We start from the raw sequence: 20972 nt of genomic DNA, 5'->3' as shown, positions 1-20972 counted from the left end.
ACGTTGCTCTAAAGCGAAATTAGCCTATTCTGGACACGCTCGCCATAAGGCAAGTGTGCAGACGACTTGTACTAACTCCGAAAGCAACTACGCAACATTCCTCAAGCAATTCCTGAACTTTCTTCTTCATTAATCTTTCTCAAATATCAAACTCCTGTCACGCTTACACTGATTCTACGCTTGAGTCGGAAATTAGCTTGTTCTGAAAATCCGGGTCTTACACGTAGTGCCCTGGGGGTTCACGACTACTCCACTATTTGCGCTATAAATAGCGCCGCAATTGCGCTCGAAATAGCGTTTTCTTTTTGCTTGCCGTTACACTACGCTATCCGCCATTAACAACCCTGGATGGATGTAGTGTGATTTGTGTACTTTTGATTGGTTTACTTGTTGTTGAGCTTGATGAATGAAGCAAGATTCAATGTTGTGGTTAAGTGGATTATAGTGATGATTGTGCTGTGCTTAAATTCTCTGTTAGCTACTATATTCTATTTTTACTATTATTATCCTGATGGTGGTGGTGGTGGTGATGATGAATGCTGCTCAAGGGTGGTTTCTTTTGGGCAAATCGGGGTGTTTAGTGCAGTTTTGAGATATGATTTTTGTTTTACAAATATGGTTTCTATTTTGGGTATTCCTCCCAACTACCTCTTCATCATAGTAGTCAATCGCGGATCGCAGCCTATCGCAGATGACCCTTGGACCGGTCTCACCTCATAAGGGAGACTCGACCTTTATTCAGGGGCCCCAACCTTGACACTCGACTCCTGAAGACTAGTTAATTGGGCTTTAGTGAATAAAGGCCCATGGTGCCTAGATGAGGCCCAAATGTAATAGGTTTAGGTTTAGGGTTCAGCCCCACTATAAAAGGGGATCCCTCATTCATAATAGAGGAGGTTCTCTCTTTGACATAACAATGGCTACCAATCCTACCCTAACCCTAGAGAAAGGTCCTTATTGTTCATGTAAGAACAGGTTTAGGTTTAGGGTTCAGCCCCACTATAAAAGGGGATCCCTCATTCATAATAGAGGAGGTTCTCTCTTTGACATAGCAATGGCTACCAATCCTACCCTAACCCTAGAGAAAGGTCCTCATTGTTCATGTAAGAACAGTAGTGGAATGTAATTTACTCTAAAGTTTAAACTCTCCACTAATGTGCGAAAAGTCTAACATACCCCCATTTTTTAATTAACTTCCTAAAACCCCCCACTAACTACCCCACTCTTTCCACTTCTTTCCCATTTCATTTCAAACCTTCAAAAATTCCTTCCCTCAAAACTTCCACAAACCCCCCACCCAAACCCTTTTCATCTCCATTTCATCGTACTCCCATCCCTCATCACCGTCATTTTTACTTCCGCAACCGCCAACGCGAGCCTGTTGTTTAGTTGCCGCCCCGGAGTGCTTCGCCCGCAATGTTGCAGCCGCGCCCAACCGCCATCTTATTTGAGTGTCGTCCTATCTGGTACGTCCTCGACCCGACCCAGCTCTTTTGAATCTTATCACACTTTGAAGGTGCGTTGCTTTCGCACCTTAAACGTACGACAACAACGCGACCCTGAATGGTGCGACATGATACATTTGTTACTAAAGCACATCACTCACCTTCCAAGGTATGATAGAGGCGCCCTTTGGCAGTGCGTCTCTGTCGCACCTTCAACGTGCAATTTTAATCAGTAACTTTCAAAGTTGCAATTCCTTTTTGTAATTTATGTTTTGCGTCTTATGTTAAGCATTCCAATATTGGTTCAGATATGGAAAGAACAAAGAATCCAGACCTCCCCCGCTCTAACATAGATAGTAGAGTTCACCCTACGACATCAATCCGTAGGGAGCGTGTAGAAGCAGCCAAACAAAAGCCTGAAGCAGCCTCGTTAAAAAAGGCGTGAAGAGGCAGCCAGTAAAAGGCGTGTAGCGAGTGCAGCGACTGCAACAAGTGAAATACAAGAAGCTGAACCAGTGCTCAAGGATGTTCCTCTAATAGAAAATCAACCTCAGGCTGATGATGATATGGTTGATGCTAGAGTTGATGTTGCTGAGGATCATGATGAAGAAGAGCAGATTTCTGGTGATGAAGAAGAGGAGGGTTCTAGTGAAGAAGAGGAGGAGGAAGAGGAGGAAGAAGAGGTGGACAAGGTCATCAGTAGGTTCAGCAAGAGGAGGATGAGGATGAGATATACTTTCCTAGGGGGCCTTATGACATTACTTTCCTGAAGAGCTTCAAGCGACATATAGCATTGCAAGTGTGGAGGCATTACAAAACTCCAAGTAAAGTGGATGGTCGGGGTGTCTGGAAGACCTACTTTCATTGGAATGCTTTGCTCGAGAAGGAGAAAAAACCAGATTACTTTTCCACGTATGTAGAGGGAAGGGTTAAGGCTGCTGGTTTATTGCCTTTGACGAGATGCAACTTCCTTCGGTGGACAAGAGCATGTTGTCGACGTTTGTGGAGAGATGGTAGCCAGAGACTTCCACTTTTCATTTTTCATTTGGGGAGATGAGCATCACACTAGATGATGTTAGTTCTATTCTACACATCCCTGTGGAGAGAAACTTGTCCACTCTTCCAAACCTGACTCGTGAGGAGGCAGCTACTGCAATGGTTAAGTAGCTTGGTGTTACAAGAGAAGAGGCTGAAGAGGAGCTCCGGAAGTGCAATGGACCTTATGCTCGGTATTCATGGCTCCTCTCGGTGGCTATGGAGATGGTTGAGAAAAAAGAGACTAAGAAACTGCTAGAGCATTCTTGCTGCGATGGGTGGGGATGACGATCTTCTCTAGGAAGACGAACAACAAGGTGGAGGTTGCATATTTGGGGATGTTTATTGTAACATCCCGATTTCCGGGTGTCACTTAGTTACTCAAAAATAAAATAAAGCGGAAAATGCATGTATTTTTTTTTGTTTTCTTTTTAAAGTAAAAGGCTTTTCCAAACTAACGACTCAACCCAAGATTGCACAACATAACTAATGCACAATATAGATATACAGCCCCGTTGTAACCATAAGTAGGAGAAAGTGATAGAAAGTGACAGAAGTTTGCCCTAAGGCAATACATACACTTTCAGTGATCAGAGTGACAAAATTATAAATACATGTCCTCAAGAGTGGTAGAGTCAGCCCAAAACGGCCTCCTCCGGACTTCCTACGTCCGACTACTCCCTTTGATCCCCATGACAGGGAACCACACAAAAAGTAATGTGTCTAGAACCCCGTCCCGAAATACAAAAGACAATTCAGAGCTATGACAACAACAACCAAACTCAGTAGACTCTAACCACTCATATCCTACACCACTATCATCGACCGTCATCCGATCACGCATGAAGTCCGGATCCTCGTCGAAGTCTTAATAGTAGTCATTTCGCTCCAGGTCCTCCCCGAACGAGGAATCGTCACAAACCAACTGTCGATCGTCTGGAAGTTTGCTGACCGCCCAAACACAAACAGACAAACAAGGCCAGCTGCGAGGATCAACTCACAGAATAATGTAGATAATACATCCAATAGGTAAAGTATAAGGGGATAAATAATTAAGTTTGATAAGGCTTATCGTAAGCATATATTAATATCATGTTCTCATGTTGCAGATAACAATGTTCACCAACATTAAATCATCAAAGTTATCAAGTTGCAGCTACCAATGCTCATCAACATCAAATCATCAAAATAGTTAGGTGCATGGTATGTTGTGCAATTTTATGTTAAAATAATGCCCCAGACAGGTTGGGCACCATCGAGTCAGTCCTAACGCATACCCTTATGTTTAACCACTCTGCTCGTGTAACATCTCGATCTGACGACTGGCCTCACGGTTGTAAGATCAAGTTTTGATCTCGTAGTACAACTCTATGTTTTGATGATTACAAGTTAACCTTTTGATATGAACAATTGTGGTACTCTAACGTGTTTTTCTGAGTGTGCTATTTACAGGCTCTGACCTCAACTCAATCTCACACAAATCAGAAGCACAGTGTATAAAGGGTAACCCAAGCAACGCTTTCGCATTCACCATGTTCAGTATGAACAGTGGAAAAGCTTCAGAAGTTCTGAAGCTATACAAACTCTGATGTGGACTCAGTCGCTAGAAGCTCTGAAGATCCAGAAGTTGTGATATCCAAGAAACACTGAAGGTTCAGATGTTCTGATGGTGTAGAAGACTCTGAAGATCCAGAAGCTGAATAATGGAAACTCTGAAGTCCAGAAGCAAGAAACTCTGAAGGCCATGTTCTTCCCTCTGAGTTCAGAATCAGAAGATACAATGGTCAGAGGATCTGTGCTTTCCCTCTGACTCTGATCAACCGACTTCACAAGTTCCAATATGAAGTATTCCCCTGATCAGAAGTCTCCTAGGTTAAAAGGTCAAGTCGCTATCCAAGTACAAAAGCAAGTGTACCTTCCTGACGACCTACCTAACGTTCTCAGCCACAGCAGAAGCTGGATTTTCCAGAACTGCCCTCCAACGGTAGCATTTCCCATGCAACGCTCAACCCTAATCCTTGGAGTATATATAGAGGCTGAAGATTGAAAGAAGCGGCCAAGAAGAAAAAGAAATACACACGCGCAAGACATATTCAAAATATTCTAAGCTTTCTTTCATCTGAAATTCATTGAGTTTACAATTAGCTTTTTAGAAGCAAATCTCTTGTAAACAATTCTTTGATAAACAGTTTGTTTAGTTCCTTTAGGAGATCAAGGTTGATCGGATCCTAGAGAAGACTAAGAGAGTGAATCTTAGTGTGAGCTAAGTCAGTGTAATTGTTAGTCACTTGTAGGTTTCAAGTGCAGTTGTAATTCTTACCTGATTAGTGGATTGCCTTCATTCTAAGAAGGAAGAAATCACCTTAATGGGTGGACTGGAGTAGCTTGAGTGATTTATCAAGTGAACCAGGATAAAATCCTTGTGTGCTTTTCTATCTCTTATCTTTAGCACTTAAGTTCTCGAAAGATTTGTCAAAATCTTTAAGGTGGAAGTTTTGTTCTGAAAACGTTATTCAAACCCCCCCTTTCTACCGTTTTTCATACCTTCAATTGGTATCAGAGCGCAAGTTCTGATTACCACACCTAACGGTGTTCAGTGATCCGGGCCGGTGTGAAAAACAATGGCTGCCACCACCAGTGAAACTCAAAGAGATGGTTACAACGCAAAGCCTCCTATGTTCGATGGTCAAAGGTTCGAATATTGGAAAGATAGACTGGAAAGTTTCTTTCTGGGTTTCGATGCAGATCTCTGGGATATTATTGTGGATGGCTATGAGCGTCCAGTTGATGCAGATGACAAGAAGATCCCAAGGTCAGAGATGACTGCAGATCAAAAGAAGCTGTACTCACAACATCACAAAGCAAGAGCAATTCTTCTAAGTGCTATTTCCTATGAGGAGTACCAGAAGATTACAGATCGTGAGTTTGCTAAAGGCATTTTTGAATCTCTGAAGATGTCTCATGAAGGAAACAAGAAAGTCAAAGAATCAAAGGCATTGTCTTTGATCCAAAAGTATGAATCCTTCATCATGGAGCCAAATGAGTCCATTGAAGAAATGTTCTCCAGATTTCAATTGCTTGTAGCTGGCATACGACCTCTCAACAAGAGCTACACAACAAAAGATCATGTCATAAGGGTCATCAGGTGTCTTCCTGAAAGTTGGATGCCTTTGGTGACTTCAATAGAGCTCACGAGAGACGTTGAGAATATGAGTTTAGAAGAACTCATCAGCATTTTGAAATGCCATGAGCTGAAACGCTCAGAGATGCAAGATCTGAGGAAAAAGTCCATAGCCTTGAAATCCAAATCTGAAAAGGCTAAGGTTGAGAAGTCAAAGGCTCTTCAAGCTGAAGAAGAAGAATCTGAAGAAGCATCAGAAGATTCTGATGAAGATGAGCTGACTCTGATCTCCAAGAGACTCAACCGCATCTGGAAGCACAGGCAGAGCAAGTTCAAAGGCTCTGGAAAGGCAAAAGGAAAGTATGAGTCCTCAGGCCAGAAGAAGTCTTCAATCAAGGAAGTCACATGTTTTGAGTGCAAAGAATTTGGGCACTACAAAAGTGATTGTCCAAAGTTGAAGAAAGACAAGAAGCCAAAGAAGCACTTCAAGACGAAGAAGAGTCTGATGGTGACATTTGATGAATCAGAGTCAGAGGATGTTGACTCTGATGGTGAAGTCCAAGGACTCATGGCAATTGTCAAAGACAAGGAAGCAGAGTCAAAGGAAGCTGTTGACTCTGACTCAGAATCAGAAGGAGATCCTAACTCAGACGATGAAAATGAGGTATTTGCTTCTTTCTCTACCTCTGAACTGAAACATGCTTTGTCTGATATCATGGATAAGTATAACTCTTTATTGTCTAAGCATAAAAAGTTGAAAAAGAACTTATCTGCTGTCTCCAAGACTCCTTCTGAACATGAGAAAATTATTTCTGATTTGAAAAATGAAAATCATGCTTTGGTAAATTCTAACTCTGTGCTTAAGAACCAGATTGCTAAGTTAGAAGAAATTGTTGCCTGTGATGCCTCTGATTGTAGAAATGAATCTAAGTATGAAAAGTCTTTTCAAAGATTCCTAGCTAAAAGCGTGGATAGAAGCTTAATGGCTTCAATGATCTATGGCGTAAGCAGAAATGGAATGCATGGCATTGGCTATTCTAAACCAATTAGAAATGAGCCTTCTGTGTCTAAAGCTAAATCCTTGTATGAATGCTTTGTTCCCTCTGGTACCATATTGCCTGATCCTGTACCTGCTAAAATTGCTAAAAACCCTCTTAAAAAGGGATCTTTCTCTATGACTAAATATCATGCAAATATTCCTTTAAAATATTATGTTGAGACACCCAAGGTGATCAGAACCTCTGGGGTAACTAACAAAAGAGGACCCAGAAAGTGGGTACCTAAGGACAAGATTATCTATGTTGCAGATATCCTTGATAGCTCCACTGAAACACCAATCATGGTATCTGGACAGTGGATGCTCGCGTCACATGACGGGAGAAAAGCGTATGTTCCGAGAGCTGAAACTTAAGCCTGGAGGCGAAGTTGGCTTCGGAGGAAATGAAAAGGGTAAAATTGTTGGTACTGGTACTATTTGTGTAGATAGTAGTCCATGCATTGATAATGTTTTATTGGTAGACGGCTTAACACATAACTTATTGTCTATAAGTCAATTAGCTGACAAGGGTTATGATGTTATATTCAATCAAAAGTCCTGCCGGGCTGTAAGTCAGATCGATGGCTCTGTTCTGTTTAACAGCAAGAGGAAGAACAACATTTATAAGATCAGATTATCTGAGTTGGAGGCTCAGAATGTGAAGTGCCTTCTGTCGGTTGATGAAGAGCAGTGGGTATGGCATAGACGGTTAGGGCATGCCAGTATGAGAAAGATTTCTCAGCTGAGCAAGCTAAATCTTGTCAGGGGCTTACCCAATCTGAAGTTCGCTTCAGACGCTCTTTGTGAAGCATGTCAGAAAGGCAAATTCACAAAAGTCCCTTTCAAGGCAAAGAATGTTGTCTCAACCTCAAGGCCGTTGGAACTTCTGCATATCGACCTTTTTGGACCAGTGAAAACTGAGTCTATAGGTGGCAAGAGATATGGGATGGTTATCGTTGATGACTATAGCCGCTGGATATGGGATGCATATCGTTGATGAGTCTCATGCTGTGTTCTCTACCTTCATTGCCCAAGTGCAAAACGAGAAGGCTTGTAGGATTGTGCGTGTCAGAAGTGACCATGGTGGAGAGTTTGAGAATGACAAGTTTGAGAGTCTGTTTGATTCCTATGGAATTGCACATGATTTCTCTTGTCCCAGAACTCCTCAACAAAATGGTGTTGTTGAGAGGAAGAACAGAACTCTTCAGGAGATGACTAGAACCATGCTCCAAGAAACTGGCATGGCTAAGCACTTTTGGGCAGAGGCAGTAAATACAGCATGTTACATTCAGAACAGAATCTCTGTGAGACCAATTCTGAATAAGACTCCTTATGAATTGTGGAAGAACATAAAACCCAACATTTCTTGTTTTCATCCTTTTGGCTGTGTTTGTTATGTTCTCAATACTAAGGATAGATTGCATAAATTTGATGCTAAGTCTTCTAAGTGTCTATTACTTGATTATTTTGAGAGATCTAAAGGGTTTAGATTTTATAATACTGATGCTAAGACTATTGAAGAATCTATTCATGTTAGATTTGACGATAAGCTTGACTCTGACCAGTCAAAGCTAGTTGAGAAGTTTGCAGATTTAAGCATTAATGTTTCTGACAAAGGCAAAGCTCCAGAGGAAGCTGAGCCAGAGGAAGATGAACCAGAGGAAGAAGCTGGTCCCTCTAACTCACAAACTCTGAAGAAGAGCAGAATCACTGCAGCTCACCCTAAGGAATTGATTCTGGGCAACAAAGACGAACCAATCAGAACCAGATCAGCCTTCAGACCCTCTGAAGAGACCTTGCTCAGTCTGAAAGGATTGGTGTCCTTAATTGAACCCAAGTCCATAGATGAAGCTCTTCAGGACAAGGATTGGATTCTGGCTATGGAAGAAGAATTGAATCAATTCTCCAAGAACGATGTTTGGAGCTTAGTGAAGAAGCCTGAGAGTGTCCATGTAATTGGAACAAAATGGGTATTCAGAAACAAGCTGAATGAGAAAGGAGATGTAGTCAGAAACAAGGCAAGGCTAGTTGCTCAAGGCTACAGCCAGCAGGAAGGAATAGACTACACTGAAACATTTGCTCCAGTAGCAAGACTGGAGGCAATCAGACTGTTGATCTCTTTTTCAGTGAATCACAACATAGTTTTACATCAGATGGACGTGAAGAGTGCCTTCCTAAATGGTTATATTTCAGAGGAAGTCTATGTTCATCAACCCCCAGGTTTTGAAGATGAGAAGAAGCAAGGCCATGTGTTCAAATTGAAGAAGTCACTCTATGGTCTGAAGCAAGCTCCCAGAGCATGGTATGAGAGACTCAGCTCATTTCTTCTGGAGAATGAGTTTGTAAGGGGTAAAGTAGATACAACTCTTTTTTGCAAGACTTATAAAGATGATATCTTAATTGTGCAAATTTATGTTGATGATATTATATTTGGTTCTGCTAATCAATCTCTATGCAAAGAATTTTCTGAGATGATGCAGGCTGAATTTGAGATGAGTATGATGGGAGAATTAAAGTACTTTCTGGGAATACAAGTTGATCAAACACCAGAAGGAACATATATCCATCAGAGCAAGTACACTAAAGAACTTCTGAAGAAGTTCAATATGCTGGAATCTACAGTGGCCAAGACTCCAATGCATCCTACATGCATTATGGAGAAAGAAGATAAAAGTGGTAAAGTATGTCAGAAGCTCTATCGTGGCATGATAGGTTCACTTCTATACTTAACTGCATCTAGGCCAAACATACTATTTAGTGTTCATTTATGTGCTCGTTTCCAATCAGATCCAAGGGAAACCCACTTAACTGCTGTTAAGAGGATCCTAAGGTATCTGAAAGGCACCACTAACCTTGGCTTGATGTATAAGAAAACATCAGAGTATAAGCTTTCAGGTTATTGTGATGCTGATTATGCTGGAGATAGAACAGAGAGAAAAAGTACTTCTGGAAATTGTCAATTTCTGGGAAGCAATCTAGTCTCATGGGCAAGCAAGAGGCAATCAACCATTGCACTATCAACTGCAGAGGCAGAATATATCTCAGCAGCAATATGCAGCACTCAGATGCTCTGGATGAAACATCAGCTGGAGGATTATCAGATCCTTGAGAGCAATATCCCAATCTATTGTGATAACACTGCTGCAATCTCATTGAGTAAGAATCCTATCTTGCATTCAAGGGCAAAGCACATTGAGGTAAAGTATCACTTTATTAGAGATTATGTACAGAAGGGCGTACTTCTTCTGAAGTTTGTTGATACTGACCATCAATGGGCAGATATCTTTACAAAGCCCTTAGCAGAAGATAGATTTAATTTTATTCTGAAAAATCTGAACATGGACTTTTGTCCAGAGTGAAGATGGATCAGAACCTCTGACTATGATACTTCTTGATCAGAAGATGTCTAGTCCAGAAGGTAACTCAATCAGAGTGTGTGTACCCATTGGTACTGACTCTAAAGCTGAGACAGCAACACGTGTGTCAGTATTTCTGATGCATAGTTCCTTGTGCCCGTGTGACAGTCTGTCATGTTGCGTGTAGATGTGCTTCTCTCCTGTGTGTGATATGTGTATTTACTGTTACTATCTATCTTTAATTTTCAACCGTTGATTTTAAATTGCTTTTTGAATCAACAACGGTTATTTGTCAAAACCCACTATACACACACGATCTCCTTCACTTTCGGTTTTTACTCTTTCTCTCTCTTGCTATTTCAAAACCGCTTATCCTCGATTTCTCTCTCGATCTCTCTTCGTCTTTCAACCTTCATCTTCTACCTAAACCTTCAACCGCTCCAAAAATGGTGAGTCAAACCAGAAGAGCTACTGCAGATGCAACCCAGTTCCCTCATATGGTAGTTGGTCTAGCAACAGGTCAAAGGGGTCCTGAGAATCCGACTCAAGATCAAGGTCAAGCTCAAGAGCAGATTATTCCGATTGCAGAACGGGGTTGTGCCGTTCACTGCGTATATGCTCATGAGGAACTTCAAGTACTGGCAGAATGGAGATTCGACCTCGACAACCTTGCTACAAATGGGTATGATCTTCGTCCTGAAGTCCAAGTTCAAGGTTGGGGAAATTACTTCAACAGGCTTCGAGGACCGGTGTATGATAAACTGATCAAGGAATTCTGGAAGCACGCCGACTGCGATGATACTCAGGTGGTATCTCACATTCTTGGAAGAAAGATCATCATTACAGAGAAGTCTTTCGTGAACCTGCTGGGTGCAGAAACTGCTCTTGGGTATCGTTTCCAATTCACTGAATCAAAGCTGAAACCCAAGACGAAGGATGAGACCAACAAGGCCCTGTACACCAATTACAAACCGGGCAAGACTAATTACAAAGTGATGGACCTTCATCCCAAGCTCAGGATCTGGCACAAGATTTTGCTCCACTGCATAAACCAGAGACCAAAGGGCAGTTCCCCAGATTACATCAACTTCAACCAGAAGGCGATGTTGTTCTTCATCCAAGACAAGAAGAAGATCTGCCTTCCCTACTTCCTGTTCTCCTACTTGAAGGAGTGTATCCGGAAGTCTCGTACCACTGCCTCTATCAAGTCAGCAATCAAGTATATTCCCTTTGGGAGACTGTTGTCTGATCTCTTCATTGAGAGTGGCCTCATTCAAGATCTGGTAAATGCTGGATGCACAGAGGATCTGACCACTATTGTCAGTGATGTCTTCACTGCGAATTCTCTAAAGAAAATGGGCCTAGTCAAGAAGAAGATTGCTCCTGCCCATGAAGACACATCTTCTGAAATCAGAAGTAGAAGGGTGCCTCTGAATGACTACCCTCTGTGGACACAGGCAGACAATCCTGAAGCCATTCGGTGCTATGTTGAAGACCTAAGGGCTCAAGGCTTTGAAATTGATCTCGATGAATTCTTCAGCAGACTGCCGCCAGCTCCAGAGTTTCCTTCTCCTATCAAGAAGAAAGTTCAGAGGAAGATGATCCTAGAAGAATCTTCTGAGGAATCAGATGTCCCTCTGACCAAAAAGAAGAAGACTGGTCAATCCAAGAGAAAACATGATGAAACCAGCAAGCCCGATGATGGTGATGATGGTGATAATGAGGATGGTCCTCCTTCTCCTAAGAAGAAGAAGAAGCAGGTCAGAATTGTGGTGAAGCCTACTCGGGTGGAACCAGCTGCTGAAGTGATCAGAAGGATTGAAACTCCTGCCAGAGTGACAAGATCTTCAGCACATTCAAGTAAGTCTGCAGTTGCTTCTGATGATGATTTGAATTTATTTGATGCACTCCCCATATCAGCCATGCTCAAACAATCTTCAAATCCACTCACTCCTATTCCTGAGTCCCAACCAGCTGCACAAACCACCTCTCCACCACATTCCCCAAGGTCTTCATTTTTTCAACCTTTCCCTACTGAAGCACCTCTCTGGAATTTGCTCCAGAACCAACCCTCTAGGCCAGATGAACCAACCTCTCCCATTACCATCCCGTACAACCCATTAACTTCTGAACCTATCATTCATGAGCAACCAGAGCCTACCCAAACAGAACCTGGACCCAGAACCTCTGATCACTCTGTCCCCAGAGCATCAGAACGTCTGGCTCCCAGAACCACGGATACAGACTCTTCCACTGCCCTTACACCTGTATCCTTCCCAACAAATGTTGCTGATTCTTCTCCTTCCAACAACTCTGAATCCCTTCGAAAATTCATGGAAGTTAGAAAAGAAAAGGTGTCTACCTTAGAAGAATATTATCTCACTTGTCCAAGCCCTAGGAGATATCCTGGCCCTAGACCTGAACATCTAGTTGACCCAGATGAACCTATCTTGGCCAATCCTTTACATGAGGCAGACCCTTTGGCTCAACAAGCTCACCCTGCCCCTGACCAACAAGAGCCTATTCAACCAGAACCTGAACCAGAACAATCTGTGTCTAACCAATCCTCAGTTAGATCACCCCATCCTCTGGTTGAAACTTCAGAACCTCACCTTGGAACCTCTGAACCAAATACTCAAATGTTTAACATTGGCTCTCCACAAGGTGCCTCTGAAGCTCACAGCAGCAATCACCCAGCCTCTCCTGAAACCAACCTCTCTATAATTCCTTACACTCACCTCCGACCCACATCTCTCTCTGAGTGCATCAATATTTTCTATCATGAAGCCTCTTTGATGCTACGCAATGTGCAAGGTCAGACTGACCTAAGCGAGAATGCTGAACATGTGGCTGAAGAGTGGAACAATCTGAGCACTTGGCTAGTGGCTCAAGTTCCAGTTATGATGCAGCTCCTGCATGCAGAAGGAAGTCAGAGGATCGAGGCTGCCAAGCAAAGGTTTGCTAGAAGGGTGGCTCTTCATGAACAAGAACAGAGACATAAGCTGCTTGAAGCTATTGAAGAGGCTAAAAGAAAGAAAGAACAAGCAGAAGAAGCTGCACGTCAAGCAGCAGCTCAAGCTGAACAAGCCAGATTAGAGACAGAACGACTTGAAGCTGAGGCTGAAGCTCTTAGATGCCAAGCACTTGCACCCGTAGTTTTTACTCCTGCTGCTTCTGCTTCCACTCCAGATCCTCACGCTGCTCAGAATGTTCCTTCTAGTTCTGCACAGCCAAACTCGTCCAGACTCGACATTGTGGAACAACGTCTTGACACTCATGAGTCTCTGCTGATTGAAATGAAGCAAATGATGATGGAACTTCTGCGTCGATCTGATAAACCCAAGCTTTAGGATCTCTTCGCTTTGATTTCTTTTTCTTTATCTATGTTTTATTTCGTTAACCTCTAGCTCTTTCTTATTAATCTTTACTTTGTTCGTTTGTGATTATCTATGCATATATATATATATATTTCTGACATTATGTTTGCAAATTAATTTTTTATTAGTATTCATCATAAACGCTTTTACATCATACATTCTCTTTCTTTTTCCTAAAATCCTAGAATGGAGGATCCCTCCTCATTCTTCTGCACTCCTGGCGCTGCTCTGACCTCTCCTTCTCCAGACGCTCCAGTGCATACTGGATGTTGTTGAGCCTGTCTTTTAGCTCATCCCTCTCCAGAATCTCTTCTGCAGTCTTGAGCTTCTCTTCAAAAATCTCTTTTTCTTCCAGAAGCTTGAGTTCAAGCTGGCTGAGTTCTTGCACCTCCTCCACGAAGGCAAGAAATTCTCTCAAGTCTCTCTTTAACTCTGGACGCAGGTCTTCCTCCAGCAGATGGTCTGTGTACCCTCTGGATGCCTAATGTTCAGGAACAAGTCCTCCTCAAAGGCCTTCTTTCTCAGCTCTTCTAGTGCTACGATGTATGATGCCAATTTCTTTACTGAAAATTGCTCGAGTTGTGAAGCTTACCTCTCTCTCCAACGCTTTTTATAGGCTTCACTTTCTCTCTGAAAGTTAATGCTCCTACAGTTTCTCGAGGTTAAGTTCTTGGTAACTGACCCTCCTCTTTACTCCCTTGGCCGGTGGTAAACGTTCTTATCTTGCATTAACTCTTCTATTTATTTCGCCTAACTCTGATTCTTGCATCGTTTTCATTTTCTTTAAACTTAGACCTTCTCTAAGGGGGAGTACCTTGTACTTCAAGCTAAGTTTTTCACACCCCAAGCTTTTTGCTTATGACAAAAAGGGGGAGTAAACCCAGTTGTTTTTGATGTGTAAGATGTGTTAGTGTGATTTATTTTTCTTTTGGAGAATTTAAGAGTTCCACCTTTATGACCATAGATGTGTCACTGGGCAAATACAAGGAATACATTTCACTTCTTCTGAAGTGATTCTAATTTGACTCTGATACCCAAGACTCTGATACCTTGTCCGTGACTCTGATTACTTATGCGCTCTGATTACTCTATTTTCATCTATGTCATAAGTTTTTCACTCTGAACTCTTATATCATTTAGCTCAGAATCTAGACTTTACTAATGTTTTCATCAAGTATTAGATTCAGGGGGAGCTAAGCTCAGAATCAAGCAGTGACTTGAATTCAGAATGAGCAAGATAAACTATTCACATCAGGATAAGTCTTATTCTATATCTCTAAACTCTGAGTGAATTCAGTTTAATGTTTAAGAATTGTTCATCAAAAATCTTAGTTTTGTCATCATCAAAAAGGGGGAGATTGTAAGATCAAGTTTTGATCTAGTAGTACAACTCTATGTTTTGATGATTACAAGTTAACCTTTTGATATGAACAATTGTGGTACTCTAACGTGTTTTTCTGAGTGTGCTATTTACAGGCTCTGACCTCAACTCAATCTCACACAAATCAGAAGCACTGTGTTAAAGAGCTACCCAAGCAACGCTTTCGCATTCACCATGTTCAGTATGAACAGTGGAAAAGCTTCAGAAGTTCTGAAGTTATACAAACTCTGATGTGGACTCAGTCACTAGAAGTTCTGAAGATCCAGAAAGTCTGATAACCAAGAAACACTGAAGGCTCAGATATTCTGATGGTGTAGAAGACTCTGAAGATCCAGAAGCTGATTAGTGAAATTCTGATGTCCAGAAGCAAGATACTCTGAAGACCATGTACTTCCCTTTGAGTTCAGAATCAGAAGAAACAATGGTCAGAGGATCTGGGCTTTCCCTCTGACTCTGATCAACCGGCTTCACAAGTTCCAATATGAAGCATTCCCCTGATCAGAAGTCTCCTAGGTTTAAAGGTCAAGTCGCTATCCAAGTACAAAAGCAACTGTACCTTCCTGACGACCTACCTAACAGTCTCAGACATAGCAGAAGCTGGATTTTCCAGAACTGCCCTCCAACGGTAGCATTTCCCATGCAACGCTTAACCCTAATCCTTGGAGTATATAAAGAGGCTGAAGACTGAAAGAAGCGGCTAGAAGCATTCACATACGCGCAAGACAAATTCAAATTCTTCTAAGCTTTCTTTCATCTGAAATTCATTGAGTTTACTATTAGCTTTTTAGAAGCAAATCTCTTGTAAACAATTCTTTGATAAACAGTTTGTTTAGTTCCTTTAGGAGATCAAGGTTGATCGGATCCTAGAGAAGACTAAGAGAGTGAATCTTAGTGTGAGCTAAGTCAGTGTAATTGTTAGTCACTTGTAGGTTTCAAGTGCAGTTGTAACTCTTACCTGATTAGTGGATTGCCTTCATTCTAAGAAGGAAGAAATCACCTTAACGGGTGGACTGGAGTAGCTTGTGTAAGGCCCTAAGTTCAACTTGGAACAAATTTTATGGAAGTTTGAATAAAATTGAAGTTTTTGGCTATGTTTGATAACTGGCAGATTAGAACTGTCAACTTGTGTGAATTTTTAGAGGGTCTTAACGACTTCATTTGGGAAAACTTCCTTCATGAGAGTTGTAGCCCTTTAAGTCTAGAAAATTATCGAAGTGGAATCAGGTCATTCCGACCTCTGTAGCTCGAGATATCATCGGTTTAGTGACGATGGTCCTGGCTGTACAGTACCAGCGGATTTAATTGATTTGTTTCCTTTCAATTCCGAGTTTGATCGTGATATTACTAAAAAGGGCTGAGGGTTTTGATTAGTTTCAGACCTGAGTAAGTTCTTAAGTGATGGGGTCAAGGGTTTTGACTTGGGTCGGGCTTGAAGGAAAACAAACCCTAGCCCAAGAGAGGGAGAGAGGGGACGCGGGCTATGTAGGGTTTTGGGGGGGAAAGGGGTTTCTTTTCACACTATTCTGAAGAAAGAAACCTGGTGCACTTCTGAAACACGTAAAACAGAGGAGAAAGAGTGAGAGAAATTTTCCCCTTGCACCCTAGCCGTCACCGTCCCAAGCCCCACCACCGTCGACGTGTTCGCACAAGAGGGAGAAGGAGTTCGCGAGCGAGAGGGAGAGAGGAAGGTCACGCGTGGGAGAAGAGGAGAGAAACCAGAACCTTGCTCTTCAATTTCATCTTTTCTTCAAGCCTAAGGACAAAGGTAAGGGCTGGTCCTAGGATTGGGTAGATTGCCTAGGGTATTTGCCATGTTTTACTATGAGAAAAGCCACGAACATGATTGCTTTTGCAAGAGTTTTGTGTTCATGATGCTTGCTGTTTTTTTTGCCTTGAGATCTTGATGTTTTGCTTCTGATTTGAGATGAAATGTTGATGCCATGATTCTCCATTAATCATCACTACAACTACCGTTTCTTCTATGACTTTGCTTGATTAAAATGATTGAAGATTTATATGCTTAGATCTGCCTTTTGTGCTAGAATTGATGGTTATCTTGGTTCTGGAAATTTAAGCATGATATATGATATATGATATGTGGTTCTTGCTGCTGGAATATGGTTTAAAACTCTGGGACTTGAATGGTTGAAAAATTAATTTGAAGGCAAAAGTATCTCTGCCAGTTTCCTGTACTGGACAGCGAGTTTCGGAGCTTAATATCACCTAATTCGGGGTCTCAAATGAAAAAGGGATAAACTGGAAAATTGTAGATTTTCGAGTTGGCTTTCTATGCATATAAAGAACATAATTTTTGGTCTAGTAATGAGGTCTGGAGGTCGATCTTAGTGACTGTTGCACCTGCTGTTCTTCCTGTACCGGACAGCAAGCTTTAAGGCCTAATATCACCTAATTCTGGATCTCAAATGGAAAAGTGATAAACTATAAAAGTGTAGAGTTTCGAATTATCTTTCCAGTCATGTATCATGTGAATTTTGTGGCTAAGTATTGCGGTCTGTAGACCAGTTTTAGTACACGCTGCACCTGTTGTCCAAAAACACTAAATTTGAGAAATTGTTGGAAATGTTAGTAACATGTGATTAGGGACCTTTGTGAGATTTTTATATGACGATATCTGTAAATTGAGCCTCTGGAATTTGTAAATAATTTGTGAATTTGGGAGGCCCTGATTATTTCTATGCTTTGCATGAAGTTTAGTTGTGACTTGTTTAGGAGGTCGCTCACCCAGCTGTAATTCCTCCTAGTGTGACTGTTATTTCTTGACGTTGTAATCTGATACGATATTAACTCATAAGACTCTAGGATTGACATTAGAGCCTTAAACACCAAGAGAATGAATTTATAACTCGCTTGCAAGTAAATGTGAATAATTTGGACATAGGTCAGGTAGACTATGGTCCATGAGAACGATGGTACCTTGCACGCGAGGGAGTTATTTGGGTTGACTGCGGTCTCCCGTGAACCTTGTGGGCCGGTGTGGCTTCACGTGATTTGGTTGACTGCGGTCACCGTGAACTTTTGTGGATCATTGCGGCTCCACGTGATTTGGTTGACTGCGGTCACCGTGATAACCGTGCCTCTGCGGAAGCACGAAGATGGCCATGGAAGTTTTGGTGGGTTGTGTGAAGTGAGATTCCGTTAGTAACTGACTCTTTCCCATAAAAGACATATAATGTACTTATATTATGTTGTTGATTTTGTCATTATCATTCTTTTTGTTGGACCTGACCCTGCTTGTTTGCTATGTGTTTATTTGGGGGGGGTAGATGGTCGTGAAGATAATGGCGATGACTCATTCTTGGGAGTTGATGCTACGTGACGTGCCAATACCGGAGGACGACTACACTTCAGAGGAAGAGGAAGAGGCTAAGGAATAGGGTTTTGGTTGAGAGTCTTTTGTTTTCTGTTGGGGTTGAGAGTTTCCGAAGTGTTGGTATCGAACAATTTTATTGCTTAAATTCGAATGAACAAGTTTTGATGTAATCTTTATTTTCATTCAGGCCTTTGATTCGTACTCTTTACAGTTGGTTATTTAAAAAGTTTTACGATGTTGGTTACTTCCGCGTGTTTTTGGAAAGGTTATCTTTCAAGAGTTTTCGTAAAATGAAAGGTTTGTCATTAATTGAAGATTAATAAGTGAATCGACGAAAATTCTTTACGAAAATTGGTTAATTAGTTACTGTGTAACACTCGAGAAATCGGGGCGTTACATTGTGGTATCAGAGCTCCGGTTGAGAAACCAGAGCACTAAGGGTTTTGGGCTTACGAGTTTCCAAACTTGTTGGTGTTTTTGTTTTGTTTTTTGATAAAGATGTTTTCAAAGCTTCACGGTGAGATTAGGTAGACTTGTTTGCTAAGATGTTTGCTTGGCTGTGAGATTGTCTGTAGTTAGTATCATTGCCTTGATACTTGAGACTAAGTGTTTGATTATATTAAGATGTTTGAACTCTGAGATCGATTGATGGAATGTCAATCGAAGGAAGAGTGGGCTTTGGAATCCCTTTTGCGCCCCAAGGTGTACGCCTATGTGCGTTTGTGTGCACCTGTGCTATTGGTAAAGAAGAAGGATGGGAAGTCCAGATTGTGTGTGGATTACCGGCAGCTGAATAAGGTGACAGTGAAGAACCGTTATCCAATGCCTCGGATAGACGACTTGATGGATCAACTTAGAGGAGCGATGATCTTCTCGAAGGTAGACCTTAAGTCGGGATACCATCAGATCCGAGTCAAGGAATCGGACATCCAGAAGACCGCATTCAGGACCCGATACGGGCATTATGAATATCTTGTGATGCCGTTTGGGGTTACTAATGCACCCGCAGTGTTTATGGACTACATGAACAGAGTGTTCAGGCCATTCCTGGACAAGTTCGTGGTCGTGTTCATTGATGATATTTTGATTTACTCGGAGAGTAAGGAAGAACACGAAGAGCATTTGCGTCAAGTGCTAGGAGTATTGCGGGAGAAGGAGCTATATGCTAACGGCTCGAAGTGTGAATTCTGGATGCAAGAGGTGAAGTTCCTAGGTCATGTCATATCAAGTCAGGGTGTGGCTGTTGACCCTAGCAAGATCGAGACGATTCTGTCATGGGAGCAACCAAAGACAGCAAGCGACATCAGAAGTTTTGTCGGGCTTGCAGGCTACTATAGGCGATTCGTCAAAGATTACGCAAAGTTGACTTCGCCGTTGACCCAGTTGACAAAGAAGAATCAACCGTTTGCGTGGACGGAGAAGTGTGAGGCTAGTTTCCAGGAGTTGAAGAAGCGGCTGACCACCGCACCCATACTAGCTTTACCTAAGGAAGGAGAACCTTATGACGTGTATTGTGATGCGTCGCACAATGGTTTGGGGTGTGCAATGATGCAAGATAAGAAAGCAATTGCCTATGCTTCAAGGTAATTGAAGACTCATGAGAAGAACTACCCTACACATGACTTGGAGTTGGCTGCCATAGTTTATGCTCTCAAGATTTGGAGACACTACCTCTATGGCAGTACGTTCACGATCTACAGCGATCATAAGAGTTTAAAGTACTTATTTGATCAGAAGGATCTGAACATGAGGCAGCGGAGGTGGATGGAATTCCTTCAGGACTATGAGTTCACTCTACAGTACCATCCGGGGAAAAGCAATGTCGTAGCCGACGCTCTCAGCCGGAAGGCTATACATGTGTCCTCAATGATGGTCAAGGAGTTAGAACTGTTGGAGGCTTTCCGAGATCTGAGCTTGAACGTTAAGCTCGCACCAGGAAGACTGAGTTTCGGAATGGTGACGGTGTCAAGTGGACTTTTGGAAGAGATCAAGTCTAGACAAGAGACTGATGAAGGGATAGCTGAGTGGCGAGACCGTGTGACTCAGGGAAAGGCACCAGAGTTCTCTATTGGGAATGACAATATTCTGCGATGCAAGGGACGGATATGTGTGCCTGACGATGTAGAGATGAGAAGATTGATCCTGGATGAAGGACACAAGAGTAGACTGAGTATCCATCCCGGAATGAACAAGATGTATCAGGACTTGAAACTTCATTTCTGGTGGTCTAGGATGAAGAAGCAGGTTGCAGAGTATGTTTCTACTTGCTTGACATGTCAGAAAGCGAAGGTAGAGCATCAGAAGCCCGCAGGGAAACTGCAACCACTAGATGTCCCAGAGTGGAAGTGGGACAGTATTTCTATGGACTTCGTGACGGCTTTACCTTTAACTCGGAGGAAGTTCGATGCAATTTGGGTTGTTGTTGATCGTTTGACAAAGACCGCTCATTTTATCCCGATCAACCTGAAGTACAAGGTGGAGAAATTGGCGGAGATTTATGTGGCTGAGGTTGTGCGTCTACATGGTGTACCGACCAGCATCGTGTCAGACAGAGATCCGAGGTTTACCTCTCACTTTTGGGGAGCCTTGCAGCAGGCCCTCAGAACTAAGTTGAGGTTGAGCTCTGCCTATCATCCCCAAACCGATGGGCAGACAGAGAGGACAATCCAGTCGCTGGAAGATTTGCTACGGGCCTGTGTGTTGGATCACAAGGGCAGTTGGGATGAGATGCTGCCATTGATCAAATTCACTTACAACAATAGTTTCCATGCGAGCATCGGCATGGCACCTTACGAAGCTTTGTACGGTCGGAGGTGTCGTACGCCCTTATGCTGGCATCAAGATGGGGAAAATTTGGTGATTGGTCCGGAATTGGTGCAACAGACCACCG

At 42.3% G+C, this 20972-nt stretch overlaps 1 long non-coding RNA gene across 1 annotated transcript; it reads left to right on the top strand.

Moving 5' to 3' along the window:
* The first annotated feature begins 16214 nt into the window (after window positions 1-16214).
* Window positions 16215-18277, top strand: LOC130718724 (uncharacterized). The gene is made up of 2 exons (XR_009012772.1): window positions 16215-16516; window positions 18036-18277. It is a non-coding gene; the product is annotated as an uncharacterized LOC130718724 (long non-coding RNA).
* Window positions 18278-20972: the final 2695 nt, after the last annotated feature.

The sequence above is a fragment of the Lotus japonicus genome, chromosome 5 (genome assembly GCF_012489685.1).
Source record: "Lotus japonicus ecotype B-129 chromosome 5, LjGifu_v1.2".
In the NCBI taxonomy this organism is placed as follows: domain Eukaryota; kingdom Viridiplantae; phylum Streptophyta; class Magnoliopsida; order Fabales; family Fabaceae; genus Lotus; species Lotus japonicus.
Note: the sequence above shows the minus strand (reverse complement) of the source record. Positions and strands in the feature narration are given on the sequence as shown.